Source organism: Chiloscyllium plagiosum, chromosome 10 (assembly GCF_004010195.1).
Source record: "Chiloscyllium plagiosum isolate BGI_BamShark_2017 chromosome 10, ASM401019v2, whole genome shotgun sequence".
Classification (NCBI taxonomy): domain Eukaryota; kingdom Metazoa; phylum Chordata; class Chondrichthyes; order Orectolobiformes; family Hemiscylliidae; genus Chiloscyllium; species Chiloscyllium plagiosum.
Genome location: NC_057719.1, coordinates 73573280 through 73591614, shown reverse-complemented (window position 1 = coordinate 73591614; position 18335 = coordinate 73573280). Strand labels below are relative to the sequence as shown.

Below are 18335 nucleotides of genomic sequence, written 5' to 3'. Positions count from 1 at the left end.
TGTGCGAGGCGATGGAGACTGTGCGATGTGTTGGAGACTGTGCGAGGTGATGGAGTCTGTGCGAGACGATGGTGTCTGTGTGAGACGAAGGTGTCTGTACAAGGTGTTGGGAGACTGTGCGGCAATGGAGATTGTGTGAGGTGATGGGGTCAGTGCAAGGCGATGGAGTCTGTGCAAGGTGACAGCAACACACATGTGCGGTGGTGGGACTAGCAATCATAGCTCAGATAAAGACTGCAGCTCCCTGTCCTAGTCCTTGTTCCAGGGCTCAACAGTAACACATGCAGCGATTGCAAGTTATTTCTTGTTTTATTTTACTCATGTTGTTATCAGTAGGGACTGTTCATGTGACCCAGGCATGGAAAAGGCACATATGGCCTATGATGCAGCATGAATACTGGCCCATTTCACCAGGTCATGCTTTGGGGAGGAGAGGGTGTGTGCAGTTAAAAGAAACATGTGAGCAAAAGGCAGGATCTGGGAGCAGAGCCAAGGCAAAGGGATGTCTCTCTCGCTGCTTCAGTTATCTTCTAGGAACTGACTGACCAGAGCTGACCATGCAGGACACAAAGGGTGTTGCTCAAGATGAATCTGCACTATCGGGGCTGCACTGAGCAGAGCTGAAATGGTTCTGCAGAAGTGCACCATTTTGGCTGAAGACTGTACCTGTAGAACTTGAGATGGTGGGAGCTGCTGTCAGACAAGGATGGGTGGCTAAATCCTCAAAGAAAAGCTTGAAGTCTGTAAAAGCGAAGCCATGCCTGTCTGAGACCTGGTGTAATTTATGGTTTATGTTAACCAGAACATGCCTGGTTAATCATGTTTACTTTATGTCAATTTTGTTTTGATTGTTACAGTTTTACAAATTCTTCATTGGTTTGCCATTGAACTTTTTTTGATAAATTTGATTTTTTTGCTTTGTTGACCTCCATACGAATCCTCACAGGGAAATCAGCTAGCTCAGCTCAATCCTGAAGTCAAATGTCAGATCAAGCTTGCAACCAAATTGGCACAGCCTCAGGCTATTGCCAGGGAGATGCATAGCCATGGAGCAGGCATTTGGAGCAAGAATTGAAAACAAAACTTTCATCTTCCCAATCTTTAATTGGAAGAAATTTCAGCTCACGTTGAACAGAATGTTAAAAAAGCAGTGGGTAATTTAGCAACGGTAAGGCAGGCAACAAGGGGCCGAAGGGCCTGTTCTGCGCTGTATTGTTCTAAGCATAGGAGTGAGGTGGAGCTGGGTGTGGTGCTTTGGATAAAAACAAATGCGGTTCCTTCAGATTATATCACCAATAGATAACACGTAAATTAAGTAACCAGGGATAAATCCACGGCAGATATCAGAGGTCATGCTGAGATAGTGGGAAGAGAAGTCATTGCAAATGATTCTCCAGTCACGATTAGGTAATAGAGTGGAGGTACTGGATGAACATGGAGAGAAAGGTAGTGATATTGGTCCAGCCTCTAAGCCAGAAGGCACGGGTACAAGCAGCCTGCTTCACAGTGTATCACACATCTAAAGAAGCTGACTAAAGAAACAGCTGAAAGTGGAGAGAAGGGCTCTGTGGCACAGTGGTAGTGTCCCTACATCTGAGTCAGAAGGCCCATATTCAAGTCCCACCAACTCCAGAGGCATGCAATGCCATCTCTGGGCAGGTTGATTTGAAAACATCTGAAACTGGAGAGTCCCTAGAGGAGGACAGTGTGCTCAATCAGATCAAAGGTGATAGACAGGTCAAGGTTTACTCTTGTTACACTCACATAGACTGCCCTTGGAACTTTGCTTTCAGTGTTAAGGCTAGTATGGAAACACGATGGAAAGGATTCAAAGACAGAGTTCCATAAAAGATTGGAACAGATTTGAGAGACAACAGTTTCAAGGACTTTGGAGAGGAAAGGAAAAATTGAGATGAGATGATACCTTGCAAAGATAGTGGGGCCAGTGACAGATTTAAAAGAGAGATTAACAACACCAGGGGAGAGACAGCTATTTACAATATCAAATAACAAGGAGGGCGGGGGGGATGCAAATTGGATGCTCAACAAGTTAATGGGAATCTGATCAAGGGAACAGGAGATGTCTCAACAGACAAGATGAACTCAGAGAGAGTGTTAGGGGAGACATGAGAGAAGCTAGCTAAAAATGTGGTATCAGGGCTAGGACAAGAAAGGAAGTTTTGGGAAACAGGCTAGTGGAAGTGAGGGCAAGGCAGAGGTAAATGATTAGATTAATGATTAGTTCATGAAAAAGAAGTTCACAACCTCCTCTCACATTTCTTCTTGGAGTTGAAAGTGGAGGGGAATAGGGACAAACGTTTGGTGGATAGCTTGCATGAGTTTAAAAAAAACAGCAATCATCTTTGCATTCAGGATGCTACAGGAATATTGAGTAATTTTAGCAGACAAAAGCATTCAGGACAAGTGTATTTTGGATGATCTAATTAGATCTGGTGCTTGATTGCTAAAAAAAAAAAGGTGTCTATCACATCTTTTCAAGTCAGTATCACTTGGATTTAAGGGAGCGAAGATGAGATCCCTACCAAAAGGAATACCTATGGAAGAGATTGTAGAGCACAAAAACGGAGCTAAGGTCACCGTAGCTGCAGAAAAGCTGTGCTCAATAGAACACCAAAAGCTGTATTGTTGGGATTTTGGAAGAGCCATTGCAAGTGAATTGGGGTCAGTTTTTCACAGGAACAGATACAGAAAGAAGGATTGTAGCTAATGAATGATGTTAAGAAACGGAGAGGGGGGTCTTACCTGAAATTGATATTCAGTTCTTCTATGACACGGTGGTTGTGTTCTTGTGTAACCCCACTTTAGAAACAGCACTTAAAGTGTTGGCGATGTAATCACATTATAGCCAACATACATTTTAAAAGCTTGTGCTTTAGAAACAATGTTCCCAATTTGTCAATTGCATTACAGCAAATTCGTGTTGAGGAGACACGCATTATATAGCAGAATGACCTGTACAACAGGACAAGCGTGACCACATAGCATGACAAGGTCAAGCGCATGGTTGTGAACATCAGTTGGAGAATTTACATGGAGGACAGAAAACAATTATGCCAATTATTGGCACAAAAATCACCCCTCAGAAGGGTTTCAGCTGTGATATAAAACAAAGGTGCCAAAACTACTTTGAATAGGTAGGATATTATTAAATTGGAAAGGATTCAAAAAGGATTTACTAGGATGTTACCAAGAATAGGAAGTTTGAGTTATAAAAATATTTTGAACAGGCTGGGACTTTTTTCACTGAAGCGTAGGAGGTTGAGGGGCGACCTTATAGAGGTTTATGCAATCATGAGGGAATTAGAAAAGGTGAACAGCAAGGATCTTTCTCTAAGGTGGGGGAGTTCAAAACTAGGGGGCATAGTTTTAAGGCGAGGGGAGAAAGTTTTAAAAATGACATGAGGTGGAACTCTTTTTTAACACAGTGAGTGGCTGGTGTGGGGAATGAATTGAAAAATGTGTTGCTGGAAAAGCACAGCAGGTCAGGCAGCATCAAAGGAGTAGGAGAATCGACGTTTCCTGAAGAAGGGCTTATGCCCAAAACGTCGATTCTCCTGCTCCTTGGATGCTGCCTGACCTGCTGCACTTTTCCAGCAACACATTTTTCAGCTCTGATCTTCAGCATCTGCAGTCCTCACTTTCTCCAAGTGGGGAATGAATTGCCAATGAAGTAGTAGATGCAAGTATAGTTTATAACATTTAAAAGATAAATACATGAATAGCAACAGTTTCGAGGGATATGGGCTAAATGCAGGCAAGTGGGGCTTGTTTAGTTGCTGTGTGGAAATACTGTTCAAGTTAATGGAAGCTACATAACAAATAAATATATGTATATACTCATAACCCAATATAATGACAAACCTTACATCAGAATGAAATAACTTGGCTATCCACTGAAATCTTTGGGATGTGAAAGGGAAAAGGGAAATGAGAGAATAAGATAAAATTTTCAATGCTTCATTGTGCACAAACAAGATACAAGGATTGGTAAATCAAGGAACAGCCTCTTTGGAATTAATGTTTGGGGACAGTGCTAGCATTTCCCTGACATTAGTAACCTTGCTACATTCTAGAATTGTTATGGAGGTGGTCTGATATCCAAATAAGAATTACTTACAGGAGAATTATTTGTACTTCAACAATCCTGGCTTTGAAATCGTTTTCTATCATTGTCCATTGATAATTTATCTGATTGCATGAGGAAAAACAATTCAAGAATTGGTAAAAAAAAAGTTAAAACAAAAACATTGGATGCTGGGAATTAGAAAAAGAGAAAATGCTGATGAAAGTCAACAGGTTTGGCAACACCTTTAGACAGAACAGCAAGACTGAAGAAGATTCAGTTCAGACTTGAAACATGAATTCTGCAGATGCATGAATTCTCCAGTACTTCTAGTTTTATTAAGTACTGGTCATCCTGCCACTTAGATACTTTCAATTCCACTCTTCAACAACAGGCAAGACAAGTACCCACACTGTCCAACTCAGCTTCACTTCTTTCCCCTGACCCCAAAGGTGTTTCCACTAAAAGGTTTCAAATACATTTTGACGGCAGCGACTGAATGATGCATTTCTGTCATCTTGAGCAGACAGGATCTCTTATTTACGTTGGGCTCTCGCAGCACAGTTAGGATTACATAATGCTAGTCAGCCAGATTTCCCAAAGGTCAGCAGCTAAATGGAATTAGGAGCGGTTAGATCAAGCAGTCAAGTGCTTTTTAGAGCACTGTTTGTGAGCCAGGAGGAACGGGAGTTCTCTTTTTCGCCCCCAAAGCAAATCTTATGTCCATCACATCCTCATAGCACTGGCACAATTACATAATTCCACTTTCAATGCAACAATCTTTGCCTCCATCCCTGCTTATTGGCATGCTTTAATACCCATTACCATACTCAGTTCATTTTCAGTTGGCAGGGACCCTATCCTACATACAGTCTTATCTGGGCAGAGGTCTCCATCATGGCTTCTCTGCCCATATCATAACAGGTCACACACCATTCTATTCACTTTGTGTACTGTTCCCTCACACCAGGTGACATGCTGAGTAATGGATACTCTTTGGTAAGTGCTATTCCCACATTTGACTTCCAGTGCCCTGCAGCTATTGAGAATCCACCCATCCAGAATCTTACTTGTCACTGTTCAACCCAAGGCGAGAAGGTTGAAACTCCTCCATTATAACAAATAGATGAGATAACTTGGAACGACTTACGTGAATTTATAACTGAGTAATAAGCACACATTAACAGGACATTAATAAAATGATCTAGTCACGTCTACCTTGTGAACACAACAGTGAATGAAACTCCAGGTTTCCAATAGGAGAGCAACATGCTTCCACAGGCATTGGTGTGAAGGAGACATCAGTGCTACACAAACAACATATGACGGTTTGAATCGCTAACACCAAACTTCATTGGTCGTTTTAAAGTGTGGGCAGGTCACCACTGGAAGGTTGAATGATTGCATCTGCTGCGTCATGTTTCTCGACAACGAGAGAGAATCATTCGAAGGACATTGGCAGAAACTCCTTTTTGACAAAAGGTCCCCTCTGAAAATTTACATATTTATTAATCCACTGAACAATTTTGATGCTAATGAGCTCTAAAACAGTCTCCATAAAAATATACGTTTCCATTTTGAAAGCATGTAAAATTGTGGAGCTGTCCCTGAGACAAACAACTGCCGTAAGTACATATATCATTTAATGATGATACATTCTGTAACTACCAACAGTAGGAGTAAAGTGGTTTTGGATCTCAAAGAAAAAGTATGTGAAGGCGTGGCTTGTCGATAACGGTATCACTAAATTCATTGCCAATGCACAATATCTCAAGGGGCCAGATACATAAAGACTGTTACATTCAAGAAGCACTATAGTATAGAGAAGACTGCCTTCTATACAACCCCCAAAACTCCCTCTCGCCCTGAAATTAGGGTTAGACCATTGGTGTCACCTCAGCTGCCAAATTCCTGCCTCCTTGTCTTTAAATATCTCAGATACTGCTTTATCAGCAACAGCTGTTAACCATCCCACTCCCTGCACGACGAACATGGTAAGTCAATGCTGCAAAAATTATTCACTCGGTCATCTTTAAACTATGCAACCATTCATTCCTTGTTAATCTGTGGTAGCACTTGAGCTGGTAATGCTACCACTTCCCATTCTATATACAGTACACCAGGCACAAACAGCAAAGCATCTCCACTTCTCCAAGCTGAATGAAAAGTTAACACTATGTTCACCTAAAGTAATACCTGGATGGTTTGATGACCACTGCAGCCAAATTAACTCAAGACAGGCCTTGGGTGGTTAATTGTTTTTTAGAAAAGCGCAGCAGGTCAGGCAGCATCAAAGGAGCAGGAGAATCGATGTTTCGGGCATAAGCCCTTCTCCTGAAGAAGGGCTTATGCCCAAAACGTCGATTCTCCTGCTCCTTTGATGCTGCCTGACCTGCTGCGCTTTTCCAGCAACACATTTTTAAGCTCTGATCTCCAGCATCTGCAGTCCTCACTTTCTCCTGGTTAATTGTTTTTGCCTATTACTGGAAACGGAATAATTTGGTAATACATATCACATCACCTTACTGAGAGTGAGGAAGCTTTGAAGGCTTTTGTTTATGCATACAAGTTAGGAAATGGACCATGGAATGTTCTCGTACCAAGGGAGAATGCAAATTTCTGAAACAGCTGCAAAAAAAACAACACAGCAACCACTGATCTCAGTAAATTCCACAGGAATGGGAAATGAAATGCACATGCTCAGAATATGACTGTTGCTGCCATGATCAGAAGTTAATATCCGCACTTACTTACTATGAGACATGTTACCTCCTTGGTTAACTGCAGTGCTATTTATTTGTAGCCATTCATGCTTTGCTTGTTAATTACGAATCAACCACATTGCTGTGGATCTGGAGTCATATGTCAGCCAGACCAGGTAAGAACATAAGATTTCCTTCCCTCAAGGTCAATGTTGAACTCGTCATGATAATCTGACAGCTTCCTCATCACTTTTACCAATACCAGCTTTTTCACAACTTCCAGATATTTTAGCTTTATTGAAGTCTTCAAACCATCCTGGTGGGATTTAAACTCTCATTCTCTGAATTACTCGTCCTGTTACACAATCAATGCACGGCTGCGATCACTTATAGAAACATTTGTCATTGAATTCAACCAAATGTTGCATGAAAACTTAGACAACAAACTACTGAAAAGGATGGAAAGCTAAGAATCTAAAGACCCAAAGGCATTCACAGAGAAAAACAAAAGATCTGCAAAGCAAATAACAGCTGCAGGTAACAAAATGACAAGCAATTGTGCAAAAGCAAGCTACCTAAGCCATCATATTGCATCCAAACTGAACAATCCCACTGTGCATCTTATTGTTATTTTTAAATTATTCAATTACACTGGCAAGTCCATTCCAAATAATGATTATTCTCAGTATGAAGATCCTCCCGATATTAATTCTGAAGTTGCCATTTATTAGTTTGAATTGATATTCCCTTTAACTACAAGAAATGTAAAAATAATGTGCTAAAACAGGGAGATCAAAATCCTAAAGATACAGATGATGTGACTGCATAATCCTGTCAACCATTAAATAAATTGTGGCAATCATGTGACAGATGTATAAAGCCATCAGCATATGCACAGAACAAAATACCACCAGCATAAACGATAATGATAGTGTTTCATAAAGCTATTCTACATTTGACCCACTTCACTTTCCATAGTCTGTTTCTGATTAAGTTTCTCAATGGTACACACAATTTGCTGAATTGAGAAAATGAGTTGATAACTTGTTCCCTAGTCTCTTCCAACAACAGTTTGTAACTGGCTTCCTAACCATATTGGGACAGCGTGAACCATTTATGTTTTGATTATTTTTTTCTCCTTATGGTGTCAAAGCACCAGTGACCAACTGTCCCCTCCAATATGTCTGATTCAATGGTTTTGATTAAACGTGTGTGTGTGTGTGTGTGTGTGTGTGGGTACGTGTGTGTGCGTACGTGTGTGTAGAATTTCACACTTGAAACTGTGCCATACATTGTCACCTTCAAATTTTTTGTGAGTTGTTTCTAATTCATTAAATTGTCTTCGTCAAGAGCTTCTTAGCTGTCTCAAATAACATGGTCATTTTCAAAAACATATTTGCAAATTACCAAAATTAGAATACACTACACAGATTAACACTGCTTTACATTTGACTTCTGTTGAACATTTCTATGAGTTTACAATTCCAAATGTAATCTAGCGTACATATACGACATTCAACACTGGGGTAAGCAGCAAGTTTGTATCCCAATGTACATGGAAAGAGAATTTAATGTTGGAGGGGAGTCTCTGGCCAAAATCTCCAAAGAGTCACAACCTGTTCTACTAATGTAAGGGGGATATTGGCCAATATCCACGACAGTCCATTGACATCGGCAAGTGGTGCAGGGAGGAGAGCTCTCAGGAGGCTTTAATGGTCTGGAGATTGGGGATGCTCAGTACAGAGAAACACTCCTGGCCCACAACAAACCAATAAGAGCAAATTCTGGTCATCCTGGGCCTCTTCTGGCCGTCATACCATTTACCAGCAAGTTCAGTCAAGGGGCTCTAGTCAAATTACAATAACAACAAAGTTCTAATTGAATCAGAGCACAATGACCTTTGAATATTTAAGAGGACCTCCCTTGTCTGCAGCACTGAACTGAACTGAATTAGCCTTATTGTTACATGTACTTAAATGAGTACAGCGAAACGTATATAAGTCTCCACTTACAGCACCATCTTAGCTACAAAGCTACCTAGGTACAGCTTCTTCAATTACAGATTAGTTACAGTGTAACAGTGTCACCAACACATGGCGCCATCTTACAAACAGAGTACCAAGGAACAATCCTTCATTCCAGAATAGAGAAATGAGGAAAAAGCATTACATTACAGCTATACACGGTAAAACCATAGGCCGGAAAAACAAGAAGCAAAGATAAAAAGACAAACATCACAGTCTCTCTCCAAGGACTCTTCACAGCAGAACAGCGTGGGAGACCTCCACATGGTCTGACCACTGGCTGCAGCCACAATCCACACTGGGCCGCTGTCGTCACACAAGCACTTTTCATGCCTCCTGAAATCCAGGAGTTTACTGGCAATGTGCATAATGAAAGGGAAATACTTTACCCCATGTTAATTGTCCCTATCATCTACACATAAGAATCCCATAGCGCAGGTGAGAGGCTAAGTTAGGCTAAGTTTTCTCAATGAACTTGCACCAAGCATGTCCAAGGTGTCAGAACATATTGCATTCATTGAATGGTGCCTCGTATAAATGTTCGGGATAACTACACTGAACCAGTTGTAAAGTAAATTGCATGTTTAATTTGATGTGCAAAATTAATGTATGTGTACTCAAATAAATGCTGATGCTCAGCCTTGGCATTTATCCTGAGTTGCTTTAAACGTTCTGCTGACACCCAGTGTTGCCACATGCTGCCTTTCAAACTGAAACTCAGCAAACACAAGGGCATCTTTTTATAATTTGTTTTTCAAGGTGTTGTGAGCAGATGCAGGAATAGACAAGATGATGCCAGATTTCACTTGTGATTTAAAATGACATGCATCAGATTAAACAACTGAGAGCAAAAAAAAAACAACCAGTATCTCTTTCTCACTTCCCTAAGAGAGATGCACTGAGAGAAAAAATGTTTTATTTGCAGCCTTCCAATATGTTCTCAGGATGATTTTCCCTTGATTATCCGCCAACAAAATTTTGACCAAATTGATTCCTGAATCTTGAAGTGTTTGTTGTGGTATTGTGTTCTATTGTCCCCTTAATAATCCTCACTATTTAGCAAATACAGCTTGACGTATATCATTTAAACTAACTTCTCATTCAGGCAGTCTTCACAGCATCCAATTTGTTCCAATCTGAATTTCCCATGCTGTCCATTTGCAAAACTGTTATCACATTTACTGTATTTAAAGCAACAACTATAAATGCTCTATTTTTCAAAGTCACATTCAACTCGAAACATTAATTCTGTTTCTCTCTCCACACCTGCTACTGGGCCAGCTGAGCATTTCCAGCAGTTTCTATTTTTATAGACTGGGAGGACAGTCAAAAAACAATCCTAACAGAAGTAGTAAAGTAGAAGTTATCAATTCCACTTCAGAAATATATATTCCAACGTAACGTCTTTCTTCACTTCTCCCATTTCTCCATTATCCCATTTTTTACTTTTCACCTCATGCTTCATGCTCCTTCACTCCCTAATACTCTGCTTTTCTGTTCAGCTTCAGTTTTCATTTCCTGACTTCCTTGCCGCCCTAACCCACTTGACTGCTTTTACATTTAAACCACTGCTGTGTATGTTGCTTCACAGCCGTGTCTTCACCAGATTAGAGTCAAAGAGGTATACAGCACGGAAACAGACCCTTCAGTCCAACTCATCCAATGCCAACCAGATATCCTAAATTAATCTGGTCCCATTAACCAGCATTTGGCCCATATCCCTCCAAATCCTTCTATCCATGTTCCCATCCTTCAAAATTTTGTAATTGTTCCACCAGTTCCTCTGGTAGCGCATTCCATACACACACCACCCTTTGTGTGAAAAAGTTGCCCCTGAGCTCCCTTTTATTTCTTTCCTCTCTCACCTCCAACCTATGCCTCTAGTGTTGGACTCGTCAATCTTATGAAAAATACTTGGCTATTCACCCTTTCCATGTCCCTAATGATTTTATAAACCTCTATAAAGTCACTCCTCAGCTTCAGATGCTTCAGGGAAAATAGCCCCAGCCTATTCAGTCTCCCCCTCTAGCTCAAACCCTCCAACCCTGGCAGCATGATTAAGTGACCTCCACTTCAACAGTACTATGGAGAATTCATTTCAACCAAAATTGTTAGATTAGGAAGCTCTACATTAAATACACCAGCAATGAATGATGTGTCAGGGCTGTGGTAATGTTACTGATTACCATTCCCGAGGTCTGAACTGATACCCTATAGAAGGAGTTCACTTCCCATCTGCACAGTTTCAGATTGTGCACCTTGCTTGAAAAAATCTGGAGCTAAACACTATGTCTGCCTAAAGTAATGCCTTAGTAGTTTGATGGCAATCACATTTATTTAATTCCAGAAATGCCTTGTGTGGTTAATTATTTTTCCCCACAATGGAACTGAATAATTTTGCAATAAATACCACACCATCTTAAGTGGAGGTAAGGAAGCTGTGAAGACATTCATTCATGCAAGCCCATTAGAAAATAGATAGCGAAACACTCTCATTATTTTTGATTATGAAATTTGATTAAAATAACCCTGGAACTGAAAGGCTGGCTTCATTAAAAAAGCTTTTGGATAGCCCTGAGAATTTACCAATATCCTTGAGGGAAGGAAACCTGTGATCCTTACCCAGCCTGATCAATACACAGCTTCAAGCCCATATCAACACGACTAACTCTTAACAGTGGTTTGAAGGCTTAGACTCCATTGAGATGCATTAAACTTGTGCTACACGCTCTCAGTGTAACTTGGGAGGTGCAATATATGTTGACCTTGTCAGTGATGCTCATATCTCAAGGATGAATGAAATTCACTAACCCTATGGATATTGCCTGAATTGTGTCTCTGCATTACTTAAGCTGAGACATTACCCTGTTCAGAAGAGGTAAATTAATCCCTTTCCTGAAGCAGCAGAAAAGAAGAAACAGATGCTTCCTTGTGATTCGAACAAATTAACTAAGTCGGCAAATATATGACAAATGAAGCATATTGTGGATAAAAGTGAGGTTATCCACTTTGATAGCAAAAACAGTAAGCAGACTATTATCTGAATGGCAATAAATTGGGAAAGGGGGAGGTGCAACAGATCTGGACATCTTTGTACACGAGTCACTGAAAGCAAAGGTGCAGATGGAGTCGGCAGTGAAGAAAGTAAATGGTACATTGGCTGTCATAACCTGAGGATTCGAATAAAGGAGCAGGATGCCTTGCTGCAATTCTACAAGGCATTGGTGAGACCACATCTCGAACACTGTGTGCAGTTTTGATCTCTTTACATGAGGAAGGATGTTCTGGTTATGAAGTGTGTGTAACGTAAGTTAACCAACTGATTCCTGCAGGACTAACATGTGAAGATAGACTGGATTGGTTAGGGCTTTATTTACTGGAGTTTAGAAGAATATGGGGAGACCTCATAGAAACCTCTAAAGCTCCAACAGGATGAGCCTGGGTAAATACAGGAAGAATTTTCCCAATAACTAGGGAGTCCGGAACCAGGGGTTACAGTCTAAGAATACAGGGTAGGACATTTAGGAATGAGACAAGGTGGAATGTCTTCACCCACAGAGCGGTGAGGCAGTGGAACTCCTTGCCACAGAAAGCACCTGAGGCCAAAACATTGAATATTTTCAAGAGTCAGTTAGATATAGTTTTAGATTTTAGATTACTTACAGTGTAGAAACAGGCCGTTCAGCCCAACAAGTCCACACTGACCCGCCACCCACCCATACATTTACCCCTTCACCTAACACTACAGGCAATTTAGCATGGCCAATTCACCTAACCTGCACATCTTTGGACTGTGGGAGGAAACCAGAACACCCAGAGGAAACCCACGCAGACACGGGGAGAATGTGCAAACTCCACACAGTCAGTCGCCTGAGGTGGGAAGTGAACCCGGGTCTCTGGCGCTGTGAGGCAGCAGTGCTAACCACTGTGCCACCGTGCCACCCACTAAGTTCTGGGGGCTAAAAGGGGTGAAGGATGTGGAGAGAGATTGGGAACAGGGTACTGATTTGGATGATCAGCCATGATCATAGTAAATGGTGGAAGTGGCTTAAAGGACCAAATAGCCTTCTCCAGCTCCTATTGCCCATGTTCTATGCATCAAAAGGCAAAATTACCACACCTTTAAGTGCTTGAACACTGGTATACTTTGGAGTAATTCCAGGGCTTACAAATTCTTTGACGATATTCTGACTTTACAGTCCAGGCAACATGTTTGTGCACTGAGAAATGTACAAACCTATTAGGAAACAACACAATATTGGAAATTTAACATTGATGAGAGAGATCTGGGACCTCTTATGTTCAAGGTTCTTTATAGCAAGACTGCCTTCTATTTGCATAATTTGCAAAGTAAAACAGGTAGTTACTATCAGGAACTCAGTAGCCTCCTTAGTTATTCAGGGGATTCTGAAACGCATACGAATACATATCAGATGAGAAATGTTGAGACAACAATGCGAATGAATTGAAGGCAAAGTCAATACAGCCAAATGTTGCAGCACAGAAAGAAGCGATGCACAGTCTGCACAGTAGCAGAGTGAGAAAAAGAATGAAGATGTTAGGAGCAGACATCAGGTGAACTGTTCTTAAAATAGATGAATAATACATTTGCACAGTATGTCACTAGATGAAGGCAATTCAATCAATCATGTAAATGGATTCAAGAATCAACAGGATGTATTTCTACACAGCAATAGATATGAAGCAGCATTCTGTATGCAAGTATGCAGTTTGGTAGGGAGATTAAGCCAAAAGGATGGGTTTGCTTAATTCAGACCTCTTTCTAGTCACTAAAGCTGCTGTGGGATCAGGCCATCTGCTCTATTTTTAGGACAACTCCATGTATTCTCACAGAACACATTAAAAAGGTTAACGTTTCCATTTTTGCAGATTAAAATCAGGAATTTACGTTAATGCTTTAACTTGTACAACACAGAATAAAGAGAGATTAACCCACTTACACTATCCAACAGATTGCAGAGACAAGGCAGGGAATTCAATAAAGTTTAAAACTGGCACAGGAATTGCCTTGTGAGGTTAATGCTCACTCATTTCCTGTGGCTGGTGTTAAATAGCTGATTGACTGCATGCCTGAGCAAAGAGTGGAAATCGTCAAAGGCCAGTGACACTTGAAGCCACTCTGTACTTTTTGAAGGGTTCTGTAATGTAGAGTTACATTGTGGCTACACAAGTTGTTCGAATTTGTTAAAAGGAATTTGAGCACAAGCTAAAAGAATACTGAATGATGATGTGACATGGCAAAGGGGCAGAGTCCAAGATCTTTCAAAGCTGCACTGGAGGGTATAAGGGAGAAGACTTTCCACAGAAGACGAGGGAGCCCTCCAGAGAGACTCTCACAATACAATGGGAGCAGATAGCTGTGCCAGTCAATGCCAGGAATGTCACCCCAAGGCTTTGGAAGCAGTGCCACAAGAAGTTTGATGATCTCACAGGAGTCAGGAAATGGATGTTCAAATATCCTATCCCACCAACTGCCCCACCAGCCTGACATACAGCTCAATGCACCACCCTCCATCAATCTCTATCAATCACAACTCAAATCTAACATCCACAGCTCTATTTCGTCCTCACACATAGCTACAAACCTCATAGCCACACCTCACAGTTCACGGATACTGCCACTTCTCAATCGTGACAGGTATGTTACCCAATCTCAATGCACCACATTCACAAACACACTTCCCTCTTAATTGCTGGGCTACGGAACCTGAGGTAGCACACCATCCTGAGGACAAGAACACCTGAACGTACTTACAAATGGGAAGGAGATGATGCTCTCTACAACCTGGAGCGGCAACGACTCAGGCTGTGACCATCAATGGCATTGACACAATTGAGGACGGTGGTGTGGTCATAGCCACTCCTCCAACCCACACCCTACTTTACCCATATTCCACAATTGCCATTCATTTTCATGTTGCTGATGAATTAACTATGTGCCTCCAGATCTCACAACTCCCCAGTGACACCCATCTCCCTCACTACCAATAAAATCGTTTACTCTTCACCTTTCAATCAGCCAGTGCTGTATCTGGTTAGGAGCTGGTAGGAGAGGAAGAGCTGGAAAACAAGGAAAGAAAAGACTTTGCCGCTCACTCTTAAGCTTTCAGTTTCCATATTAGTGGCTGCCCCACTGTATACATACACAGTCCTGCCATTGCTCAAAAATATGGACACCCTCTTTCGAGCAAACAATTCAGGACATTTCTTTAATCTTAACATCCCATCACACATGCCTGAGGTTAGATGACTTCCAGAAGAAGTTGTATAACTTCCTTAATTTTATCCTAAATTAAAGGCTCTGACCCAAAACACACTAGTCTTATAAATATCATAATTGTACCACAGTCAAAAGCTTTGTCTTGAAAGATCATCTGGAGTTATATTCACTGATAATGCAATTGGATAAATTCAGTCAAAAGAATCAATCACAGACAGCCTAACCAGAAAGGAGTTTTGTTGGCTGCCTTTCCAATCTTTCTCCTCTTGATGTCCTCGATCGACTGGGACTGCCTGACTGGTAAGACCATGAGACATAGGTGCAGAATGAGGCGATTTGGCCCATGGAATCTGATCCGCTATTTGATCATGGCTGATATGTTTCTCAACCCCATTCTCCTGCCTTCGCCCATAAACCAAGATCCCCCTACCAATCAAGAATCTATCAATCTATCTATCAATTTATCTGTCATAATACGTTCAATGACTTGGCTTCCACAGCCCTCTGCAGCAACTAACTGCCCTCTGATTGAAGAAATTGCTCATCTCAGTTCATCACTTGAGGCCGTGCCCTTGGGTCTTAGTCTCTCCTACCAGTGGAAACATCTTTCCACATTCACTCTATCCAGGCATCCCAGTATTTTCGAAGTTTCAATCAGATCCCTGCTCACCTTTCTAAACTTGATCGAGTTCAATCCCAGAGTTCTCAGCCACTCCTCATATGACAAGTCTTTCATTCCTGGGATCATTCATGTAAAACACTTGTGAAATCTCTCCAATGCCAACACACCCTTCCTTAGAAATAGTGCTCAAAATTGCTCACAATATTCCAATGTGGTCTGACCAGAGCCTTATACAGTCCTAGCAGTACATCTTTGCTCTTGTATTCTAGCCCTCTTGAAATGAATACAAACAATGCATTCTCCTAAATATCCAGTGAACCTGTTAACCTTAAGAGACTTCTAAGTCCCTTTGTGTTTCATATTTCTGAGGCCTTTACCCGTTTAGTAAATAGTCCGTGCCTCTGCTTTTCTTACCAAAATGCATTAGCTCACACTTTCCCACATTGTATTCCATCTGCTGCTTCTTTGCCCACTCTCCTAGCTTGCCCTACTCCTCACTGCTTCCTCAACATTACCGATCCCTCCACCTATCTACGTGTCATTTGCAAACTGATTCACAATGCCCTCAGTTCCTTCAGCTGGATAATGTGAATACTTGTGGTCCCAACGCTGAGCCCTGTAAAACTCCACTAGTAATTCCTCCTTTCATCCCCACAGTGCCTGTTGCCAGTTAGTCAATCTTCCGTCCATGTCCCTAACACCATGGGCTCTTGTCTTATTTAGCAGCCTCCTGTGTGCCATCTTGTCAAATTCCTTCTGGAGATCCAAATAAACAAAGTAGAGCCAGTGGATGAGAACTCACTTGCTTTTTACCTCCTCAACAAATTCAAACAGATTAGTCAGGCATGCCCTCCCCTGGACGAAACCGTGCTGATTCAACCCTATTTTGCCATGCACTTTCAAGCACTCTGCAATATCAAGTTTAATAATGGACTCCGATCTTTCCACTGACTGAGGTCCAGCCTATAATTTCCTGTCTTCTGCCTCTCTCCCTTCTTAAACATGGGTGTTAGATTAACCAAATCTCCAGTCGTCTGGGAACTTCTCTGACTCCAGTAATTCCTGAAAGATCATCATGAATACCTCTACAATCTCCTCACCTATCTCCTTCAGAACTTTGGGGTGTAGTCCGCTGGTCCAGGTGATTTATCCACCTTCAGAAGTTTCAGTTTCCCCAGCACCTTCTCCTTCATGATGGCCACTACATTCACCTCTGCCCCCTGACTCTCTTGAAGTCTATATGCTACTGGGGTCTTCCAATGTGAAGAGTGATGTGAAGTACCTGTTCAGTTCCTCCACCATTTCTTTGTTCCCCATTACTACTGCTCCGGCCTCATTTTTCAGCAGTCCTGTTGTTTTTGTCTCTCTCTTACCTTTTAGATATCTCAAAAATACTCTTGCAATCATCTTTTATATTACTAGCTTCCTTATCCAAATATTTCATCTTCTCCCTCTTATTGCTTTTCAGTTGTCCCAAACTGGTCGGCATGGACACGTTGGGTCGAAGGGTCTGCTTCCATGCTATACAACTCTATCACTCCGCTGACCCCAAATCCTCTGGCTTCCCACTAATGTTCACCACATTGTATGCTTTTTCTTTTTTTGTCTGCTGTTCCTGATTTCCCTTGTCAGTTATCGTTGCCTCGCCCTCCCTTGAGTATGATTCTTCTTCTTCCTTCGGATTAATTTCTGCTGTGCCTCCCAAATTACTCTCAGAAACTTCTGGCATTGCTGCTCCACCATGTTCCCTACTAGGTTCCCCTTCCAATCAACTCCGGTCACCTCCCCCTGACTTGAATGAGGTCTACTCCCCACTGGCTTTGAGATGTGGCCATTTAGTTGAAGCACATGCAGTGTGTTTACCGCATGAGCTGCTGGCACTTACTGCAGGTGCAACATTGAACTGCGACCGTGCAGTACAGCAAACCATCCACCACTCTGACTGATGACTGCCTGTAACTATGACAAGCTGCCTGCCTTTTTGACTGTGCTGACCAGCAAGACAAGAGAGACGGACTGTGATCCCGATAGCATGGTGGATGAGACAAAGTTCAAAAAAGACAAGGTACGTCTGGGATGCTGTGGACATCAAGATACACAATGGGTGTGAGTGTGTGTTGACAGACAGCAGCCCTGGATGAACCCTGTTCTAGCCCATGAGCTGGGTACCTGTTTCTGGCACAAAGTCTACTGGTAACAATATTCCAATGAAAGGTGCCAGTGTGCTCCAAAGTGCAGCATTCAAGAGCACAACCATACTGTAAGTGGATGAGAGATGTGCCATGATGAAATGGTGAGACTGATACATGTTGAATGCTAATGTCCATACATATGGCGTACATGCAGCCATTGTCCATGGAGATGACAGTCTCATCTTGCACACATCGGGACAAATACAAAAATGCCAAATGTGATGTATAATGTCATATTTTTGTGGTGTTTATATTCAAAAGTGATGGTAGCTCAAACCAATTTCAAAACATTATTTCCATTCACTGTCACGTTCTAGTAATCCAAGCCTGTAAAAATTCAAACTTGCTATTACTTAACAGTTGTTTCCTCATTAATTCAATCTTTACAGTTTTAATATTAATGGCTGCTCTTCAGTTTTGGTCTTGCTTCTTTACATAGACTTCTCAATAAAATAATTCAACAGTTGACT

At 41.6% G+C, this 18335-nt stretch overlaps 1 protein-coding gene across 5 annotated transcripts in view; it reads right to left on the bottom strand.

The window, feature by feature from the left end:
- The window catches only part of LOC122553773 (spectrin beta chain, non-erythrocytic 1-like), a 269990-nt gene that overhangs the window by 198372 nt on the left and 53283 nt on the right, over positions 1-18335 (bottom strand). The window contains exon 1 of one of the 5 annotated variants that reach the window (XM_043698084.1): positions 5303-5381. The exons of the other annotated variants lie outside the window; for them this stretch is intronic. The gene's annotated coding sequence lies outside the window, so the exon portion shown is untranslated. Of the gene's footprint in view, positions 1-5302; positions 5382-18335 lie in introns of those variants that run through there. 5 annotated transcript variants of the gene reach the window in all.